Here is a 9,963-nt window from a genome sequence, read left to right as displayed (position 1 = left end):
TAGGCAAGAGTCTCGACTAGCAACTCAATGGTCGTGGGTTCAAATCCCAAGTGCGGGATAAAAGCCGAAAGCCTTAGATGCTAGTGCTTTAAGACTTTAGTCTTAGAATTTATTCTCTAGCTAAATTTATAATAATAATAATAATAATAATAATAATAAACGATCTACTTACTATTTTTCATTGCGAAACAAGTATTACGACATTGTTGAAAATCTACAAATACTTAGTATGCGAACTATAATCATCGGGGTCCCCTTTCTCGATAAGTCCATGCGGTCTGCGAATTAGTTAATACAACAGAGAGTAGAAAGCTGCTATTTGGGCTCGGGTGATGAAAATAAAGCAATTCAGATTGCCAAAAATTTGGAAAATCATGCCCAGTCATATTTTGTGTGTCCATGCGCTACCTTTCACTTTCTCAAAGCTAAAACGCTATAGAAACATATTACAGTGTAGCAATTGTACGCATTCAAGTACATACGTTAAGTCGTCCAGTTATATATTTAGGTGTAGATTTGCAAAGAACTACTCGTAAGTATTAAGTCCTATAACATGCATTTGCGATTGCGATTAGTTGAAAATGAAAATTCTATGTGCATGAAAATGAAATTTTCGAAAAGTTTCACATAACACTAACACTCTTCTTCGTACTTCGTGATAGATAGATAGATGTGATATGAAATAAAATAATGAAAGTTCTACACGTAAATATGTATGTATGTTTGATTTGATTTTATGCGAGTGAAGCAGGCATTAGATAAATTAAAACCACTAAGAAAAGTGACATACGTAGCGAAAAATCAACCACCATCATGGCACAATTGACAAAAAAAGAGAATTAACAAAGTACATACTAGAAAAGAGCTCCATAATATTCTCTATGTGCATGGCCTTGTACATAGGAAGGCAGAGACACATTAAATAACGTTTTCTGGAATACTTATATGCAAGCAAGTACTTATTTACAAGAGCAAAAAAAAAAAATAAATAAATAAATAAATAAATAAATAAATAAACCACAATTCTCTCTTCAGTAGACTTGAATAAAGCGGCAAAGTAAATGGATTTCATAGCACGGATCAGGATAAAATGATTCGAATAAAGTTTGCTAGAAATACATGAAAAAGATTTTAAAAAAATGTTCAGCAAACTCAGCAAAAACTTTGGAATTTTTTGAATTTTAAATGTCACAATCCATTTAGACCCTTTGGAAGAGAGAGAGAGAGAGAGAGAGAAACGTTTGTATAAAAATTAAGCAAAAATATATTTTATCATCGAGTAATCATCTAAGAAGAGCCCCCAGGAGTCACTGAATACCATGAAGTGACTAAGTGTTCTCACTTTCCAACAGGAAAATATACTGTCGTTACCACAACAAGCCAGCTATACATATATATATATATATATATATGTATGTTATGTATATACTCGAGTATGAATGAGAACCAGAAACGCAGCAAATAATTATATAAAAGAAAAAAAAAAAAAAAAACTTTTCAAGTGCAAGTCCAAGGGCAACATGGTGGCATGCATAACAGACTTTTAATCATGTTTGTATTGGTGCTTACCAACCGGCTAGTAGTTTTGCATTAATTTCACATCGACAAACAACAGGAATGCCATGGATTTGCTGCACAGCACTTATCGCACTCAGTCGAATGCTAAAACTGCACTGCAGTCGCCACAACTTATTTTATTACGTGGTACATGTACACTTTAACTGCTGCCATAGTGCCGCTGCATATGTTTCATCATTCCATTCCAGGAGTCAATCGAGCTAACAAAAACCAACCAAACCTAAGCAGCTTACGACTAAAAATTTTTCAAACCAGATTCCAGACCTTGAAACAACTTGTTCTCTCTTACAATAAAAAGTTAGTCGAATGTGCACAGCAGGCACGTAATATTGCACAAGTATGCGTAATATTACATATATGTATATATTTACACAATAAATGTATACATATATATATGTATATATATATATATAATGTGTATATATATATATATATATAGGTACATTTATGTTGCAAATAGAATTTGCACTATGGCATGAATGCCAAACCGTCAACTACTTCAGTCCGATACTTCATTTTATTCAGCCATCTATTATTTCGCCCATATACTCTCGATTTTGCTCGCTTGTGTATTCTGCTTCTTCTTTTTCTTTCTCTGTTTCTTTTTGTAGTCGCATGTTGGCTAGAAGAAGCATTTTGCTTGTGTATATTAATTTTACTTTTGTTCGTGGCAGCAGCAGGAAAAATAAAAGGAAAAAAATATGTAGCAAAGCATACTCAGTCATGAGATGGCATGGATGGAATATTGCGCCAATATTCGAGTTCAGTGGCGCGCTGTGGCGAGGCTGCTTGCCAGCCAATGTGTTTTTATGTCATTTCGCCTAGTTGGTTGCTACGACGAGTCTTTACTTTTTGCTTGCTTTTCCTGTTTTTATTGGATTCTTTATCCTTTTTATTCACTTTTTTGTTGGTGCTTTCCTGTTTTTTTGTTTTTTTGCTTTTTTGTTTTTATTATTGCTTTGCTGCTGCTGTTGTTGCTGTTGTTGTTGTTGTTGTTGTTATTGTGTTCAGCGCTTATGTAATTCTTGTTTTCCTAATTCGCGTTAGTTTTCAGTTGAATGGGAGTATGCGGCGAATGTTTCGAGATTGCAAGGCATATACACAAGCAGCTATTAAAAAATAAACTTGTTTTCAATTTTTATACTGATGATGATGACGATAATGAAATTTCGACTTGGTATTTTTTGCCAACTTTTAGATTTTCATGTCTCCATATCTTCGCCTTCTATCTGTATACCAAATTAAAGGTTTATTTTAGTAAAACGGGGAATTTACTAAAAATTAATAAGGCCGAGAAGATATGACATCAAACTTGATACAAAAATGTAATATACTTCGATTAAGGGAATCTTAGGCCCCCGCCAAGCAAGAAGCTGTATGGGCCCAGCTGTTGTGAATGCTCGATTGCGGTGAAGGCATACACCAGACTGCGCGCAGATCTTCTCTCTTTTTCGTTACGTCCTTCGCACCGGCCATAACCGTATTATCACACCTATAGAGGACATCCAGAGGACCAGTGATATTAAAAGAGAAAAATCGATCGCAAAATCTTACAATTTTCCGTCTTTCATAATACTATGATCCGGTCTATAAAACTATAAGCGCAGTTAAGATTTTCGTTAGCTAATCCTGCGATGAGATGCAGCCAAGAAAGAAAAGATTGTAATTGCGTGCACCCATAGTTCTATATCTTGGATACGAAGTGCTGCACTATAACGGAGATAAAAGAAAGTGTTACAATAGATAACCGGAAGCAATGATTCTGATAAATTGTAAAAAGCCCCACTTTACCTTGAATGTACTAAAACTGGTTTTGTTGATTTGAAGCTTTAGAAGAAGCTTTGGTTTTTAATATAGGTTTGAATTTTAGTATTTTTTGTGCCAGTTTTTGCAGTAATAGTCGTAAATATTTAACTACTCAATTATTTATCAGTTATCTGAATCCTACCAATTTACTGAATACCAACTTCATTATAAAACAGCCATGGGCGTCCACCAAGCTGCACCATTGTTAAAACTTCGAACAATTCAATTTGTTTCGACATAGTAATGCTGGATCTATATCTGCCTTTACTACCGGACCTTATTTCATCCTCTGCAGTGTTATGAAAATTAAAATCGGCCCGTTGTGGAGATGAGTTGCCCACCTCTGTTGCGCAAAGGAAATCTCTCAGAACACGGCCATTACTCTTGATATATCGATATCTTGCTTTCTACTCAATAGATCAAAAAAAGCTCTTCAGACGTTAAGTTGGATGTTGACCAATTGAACATTTTGAAATGAAAACATACACACAAAATAGTTGATTTATCAATCATATCAGCAAAATGTTATTACATTCACACGTCTCATGTAGTTGTCATCAATTTTAGTAGGCATTGAATGGAACTCAGGAAAACTCTGGCTCAGAGTATAAAGAATTCAATATTGAAAAGCAGCGTAGAAGCAAAAAATCGAACAAAAAGGAAATGGCGAAAACATCAAAACGAGACTTAAGCTAGAATAACATAATACAAAGGCAAAATCAAGCTATTAACATCTACTAATGTAGCAAGCAAACGAAAACAGACGGTGCAGTGGATAAATATCCAAAAACAAAAAACAAAAAAAAAACAAAAATAAATAAAAATAAAAAACTTTTTCCTTTTTTTTTTTTTAAGAATAGACTGCAGAATAATAAAAACTACGCCATAGAAAAAAGATCTTCAGCCCACCGAAACCAAAACGTAAACACATTTAAGGCTAAAATTGAAAAAAGAAAAAAAAAAGTCGCAATACGTACTCGAAGCCATATTAAATAGCAAACTAGAAAAGAAATGTTTGTATAGGCTGACTCAGGTCTGAGGAGTGAAGTGAGTTATTGTTGAAAGAAAACAAAGAAAAATTCTATTCATATATATATTTCTTTTTTTTTTTTATATTGCTCTCGGTGTTGTTATCATTATCTGTCTTAAAGCGTTGAACGTGAGGGAAAAGCGACAACTTCGTTTACTAAGCACAAAAAAAAAAAAAAAACCTAGCCATGTTGAGTACATATATATATATATATAAATAAATATGTGTGCATTTATGTATGTATATGTGTGTGTGTGTAAGAAAGATATCTACAATAATTTTCCTTTTACTTTGAAAATATTATCCAGTCATTTTTTTTAACTGACGTAATGCAGCAAAATTTTTATACTCTCAGACATACGTATGTATGTACACGCATACGTAAACATATATATTTGTATATATATATATATATATACATCCTATCTTTATGCATATCTGCACATATAATACAAAAAAAAAAAATTTTGTTTTTTTTTTCGGTATTCAACGACTTACCGGCCAAAAGTATGACTTCAATTCTGGCTGTGCATGTGTATGCGTGTGTATGTGCGCAAGTATGCATATATATGTGTTTTCTGCAACTGCAAAATATATTTTCAAGGCCCAGTAGCATAGAAATTCATGATCAAGTACATGAAAAGTTATTTTCTGTGAACGTTTGCTGCTTTATTTTATTTTGTTGCTTTCCACTGTTTGACGCCGCGTTGTTAAATATTTTACAACTCCATGTATTCCATGAAAATGTGTGCAGACTGCAGACTAAAACGTATACACATAAGCATACATACATACATGCATGCATGCATGCACATATATATGCACACGTAAGCATGTATATGTATTGGAATATTCTCCACTTGGCCATGACCATGATATTCATTACATTCCTCTCTGGTTGCTTCTGTAACCCTTCCCCCATTTCCCCCTTCCGCCAACCCCCGCCCCACAAAACATTAACTTTATATACAGCTATTGGAAATTTCTTACTGGAAATTTGACAAAAAAAATAATTTTTTTTTTTATATACAATCTAAAGAGACGGGTGTGTGCATGAGTGCTAATGCTGAAATAAACACAACACGAACACAGTTTCACAGACGTGAAAAAGTATGTACCTACACTACTTATGTACGTACACAGCTATTTACAGCATAAAGTTACGGATTGTGCGCAGTATGCCGCCGAAAAAGTAACATTGAATAAATAACAAATATCTGTGTGTCGTCGTCTCTATGTATATTGTGTGTATTTTTATGGAGGGAATTTTGTAGGAGTTTTATATTGCTCTTATATATACATTCTAACACATACACATATACACATAGATTAAATAATTTATGTTCGAAATGGCGGAATAAAAATTTTGTACCCGTCGTTGTATATGTGCCTTCCAGATGTTGTTCTATATATTGTTCAATATTTTGAAGGAAATTAAAATAAATAGGGTTATTTTTATGTTACACACATACACAAATGCAAATAAGTATATAGATCAAAATATTATCATAGCGCAAAGTGAATCATACGTAGTCCATGCACAGTGCAGAAGGTATACATACGTAAATGCGGCCTTTTGAAATGGAAATTTATTTATAGGTCTTTAGAAAAGTCCGCTCAGCATAGAAATATAAAAACTTATTCAAAGTAAAAGAAAAAAATGAAATTCCTGTAGACATAAGATGACTTTGGTAAAATAAGTATGAAAATTAATTCTAATTCTGAGCTAATAAACGATTATAGTCGATCGGCTTGAACACTTTATGCAATGATTAGCGGTGCTCGTTCAAGTCAATGCAGATATGGAAATAGGTTTACGGTAAATCAACCCTATGGAATAAATTTATGATAAATCAGTGATTACTCGGGGCCTGTACGTAAGATATTTCTTTGATTAATTAAATCATGGCTCTTACTGATTGTATAAACGAAGTTTTGCCGTAACGTGTACCATTAAGCAACAATGTAGGTGAGAAACTTTAGTCCTACGCTCCCTACTCCTCCTTTCTCTTGCACTTATCACACTTGCCATAGAGAATATAGAATTTAGGTAAGTCTGTCTCTCTGTAGATCCTTTCAAAGTTTTTTAAATCGAAACCAAAAGCCCTATATGGTGAACGTACTTGGCCTCAATTTTTTTTTTTGCAATCATCTTCGTTGGACTAAGCTTGGAAGAGCGGATAAACCGATGTGCAGGCTGATATTGTTCGAACAGACCATAAAGGAATTTGTAAACGGGAAGAATAGGTCCAGAACGCAAACGATGCAAAACATCCGTTCTAATTCATGAGCAATGGCGACATATATTTTATGGAAACAGAAGGCCAAATTCATGTAGATGAGGTTATAGTAGCTACATAGCTTCTAACTACCTTAAATACCCACTAGGCTCCGAGAACTTCTCTGTCTGTGTTTTTTTTCTCGCTTCTATTTGAACTCCACAGCGCTACACGTAGAGCGGACATCATCATCTGACTGATTAGTCATGATTACCCCATAAAAAACCTTACATGCTTTCAATGTAAATAATTGTCTGGAATTTCTCAACACAGAATGCCATTAGGCGTTTCGTCACGAATATAAATACAAATGAAAAGTTGCATGCGGCGAAGAGGTGTAGGGTATTTAATAGTCCATCTTATCCTGCTATAACTTTTCTCGTTTTCATATTTTTGTATGAAAATAAAAAAAATTTGCAGAAAAACTCGAAAAAAAATCGCCAGCGCATCACGAGTAACTCAAGTACTCGGATGGGGCCTGTCCAGGAAAGCGCAGTGGTGCTGCCTATCGCGCTGGAGAAATTGCAAACACCTTTTTCTTTTGGGCGTGTCAAAATAGAAGAATCTGCCCTATTCGAGAGAGCGATTCCAGACCTTACCTAAAAGCTTAAAGTGGGCCCCGCGCTGTTTGTGTACAGAAATCTCGACCTATGCATTCTGTAGACGTAACATTTGTGTGCCCACTGATCGTATAATTGAATAGAACTAGTCAGGATCGGCAGAAACAGTATTCCCAACTACTCGTCTTGGGATTGCCTATTGCGAAGCTTCTCGTTTTCCAACTCCATTGTTCTCCTTTCGAACAATTTACCAGTAGTGGTTGTTCTCGCACACAAATATAACGTTGTTTTTGCTGCTCTCCTCTTGTACCTTTAATCCTTCCTCGAGACGTCGCTTGAGGGCTTGATCGCATATTAAAAAAAAAAAAATTTAAAAAATCACATGCCTGTAGCTTTCGATATGTTATGCTCGCCTTTCGATCCGACTATGTCATGTGTAGTTTATAGCGAAGTTGCGAAGCAATACTTTTGTTTGCTTGGAGCAGCTCATAACATTCAATTGATTCCCCCTTAGTTTCTAAATGTATTCAAAGAATTCAATGAAAAATTTTAAAAACAAATATTATTATATGAATTTTAATTATATTAATCTCTAAGCACAAAGACATTAAGTCTTGAGTTGAGCCATCGTAAATGAGCTCAACAAAACAAAAAAAAAAAAACGAAAAAACGAAAAAATTTTAATTTTCAAATAAGCAAAATCGACATGAATGCATGTTGCTGGCATTTGAGCATGTCAAAGATGCGACGTCCATATTACAGTGATAGAGCTATATGTGCCCTAAGGCGAACTTCTGATATCCACTTTTCTAACTATGTAATATATAAGAAATTTTCGAATTATTTTACTAATGAGGCGCATATGAATGAATCGGGGCGATTTTTTTTTTCACGCTAATCCCATGGGTGACCCTAGGTTATAATAAAGATTTCTTACCCATATCTGTTATGAAATGCAGGTCGCAGGTTTTTATCGGGTTAGATTCATATTCAAAGTTGTTTTGCGGCCATAAAATAAAAACATATTTGTAAGTTTCAGCTTTAGGAACAATCGCACGAGAGATAATCTTATGCTGATCGGGAATATGTAGACTTTCTCGAGATGCATTTGTGTGAGTGTTACAAACAGAAAGATATATTTAATATCCAACTTTGCTCGACGGTGAGTATAACAGATAGTCCATCTTCTGACGCATATATATATATATATATATATGTTTATTTATATACAGAAATTTTTTGTATGTTGTTTACGTTAAGCGTTTGGTGTCTGTTAATACAGTGTAACTAGTGTTGGTATTTAACGGAAGAAAACGCGAAAAGAAATCAATTCTGAGAAATGTTGCGGTTTTATTGCTTCATTTCTTCATTAAAAGTGTAAACACAACTTTATTGTCTCAATTATGAAAATGATGAACAACAAATAAGGATGCCCTGACTTAATATAGCTTTCGCAGTCTATACGAACTATGAGAAGATTATATTGAAATGAGAGAAAAGCATTATTATAAGGCCCCGATACGATAACATTGCAATTCTTGTAGAAATTATTGGCATTTTCTCTTGATATCTAAGGAAAAATCTGAATATTATATCAGAATAATGAAATAAAATATTTTCGATTTACAACAAAAAAAAAAAAGTGGATTTTAGCCTTGCCTTCTGAATAGCTCCTGCTCTAAAGAAATAAACCTACAAATAGCGGACAGATTCGAAAAGAGAAGCAACGAGTTCCATTTTGATAATTTAAAAATCGCTGCATGCTCTTCCTAACCGCTTTTCTATAGGGTAGGTATGAGAAAAAGTTCGTAGCGTTTTCCAAAGTTGATTGCTTCAAAATCTCCTCTCAAGGCATTGATAATTAAGAAACATTTTTGTAACATTTGCTATTAGAATTTCATTTTGAGCAAAGCGATAATGCTTCACAGGAAAACTCGTGACGTTTATCGTAGAGATGCTTTACCAAAGTCAACAGCATGTAAATAGTTTACTCCTTTTCATGTCGGAAATTTTGATGTTAAAGACAAACCCTGATCAAGTCAAGTAATCGTTGATAAAGTCAGTGAAATATTTGCAAACTTTGGGAAAAGCCGGCACTTTTCGCCTTACGATGTAGTTGCGGAATTAAAAATCCATCAACCACTTAAACTATTTTCCCTTTGACCGCATTAATTAGCAGATGGATATTTAATGTAGAGAAGTTCCCATCCATCAGAAATTGGAGCTGCGTGCTGTTCTTCGATACATACCTGGGGATGAGGATCTTTTCCTTGAAGAGTCTTTAAGACTCTTGGGGGTCGTCTGCTCGCAAACTTCCTCACCGCGTAGTCAACTTCAGTAGAATTCCAGGATGCAATTACATGATTATGAAGGTGGCTAAAGATTCTGAAGGTGTGATGAAGGTGCCTGGCGTATGGTTGATTACTTCTCCTTGTACAATAAGTCTAATGCCGATAATTATAATATATTATATAATAAAACTATGGAATCCATGACGGTTGCCCGCTCACTTAATGTCACGTGTACCTGCTTAGGCGGGTAGCGATGACTGCATCAGTCAACACGGATCTAAGAAGTAGTACTTGCCAGGATCCCTTGCGGAAAAGCTTGCACTTTTATATACCACGTAAGATACTTTGGTGCAATCATTGGTTTAACCGACGTGTGAGGCCTGACGGCTTTGGTGCAGTCCTTCGGAGTGTACTCGTGG

This window comes from Glossina fuscipes, unplaced genomic scaffold (genome assembly GCF_014805625.2).
Source record: "Glossina fuscipes isolate IAEA_lab_2018 unplaced genomic scaffold, Yale_Gfus_2 3, whole genome shotgun sequence".
Taxonomy (NCBI): Eukaryota; Metazoa; Arthropoda; class Insecta; order Diptera; family Glossinidae; genus Glossina; species Glossina fuscipes.
Note: the sequence above shows the minus strand (reverse complement) of the source record.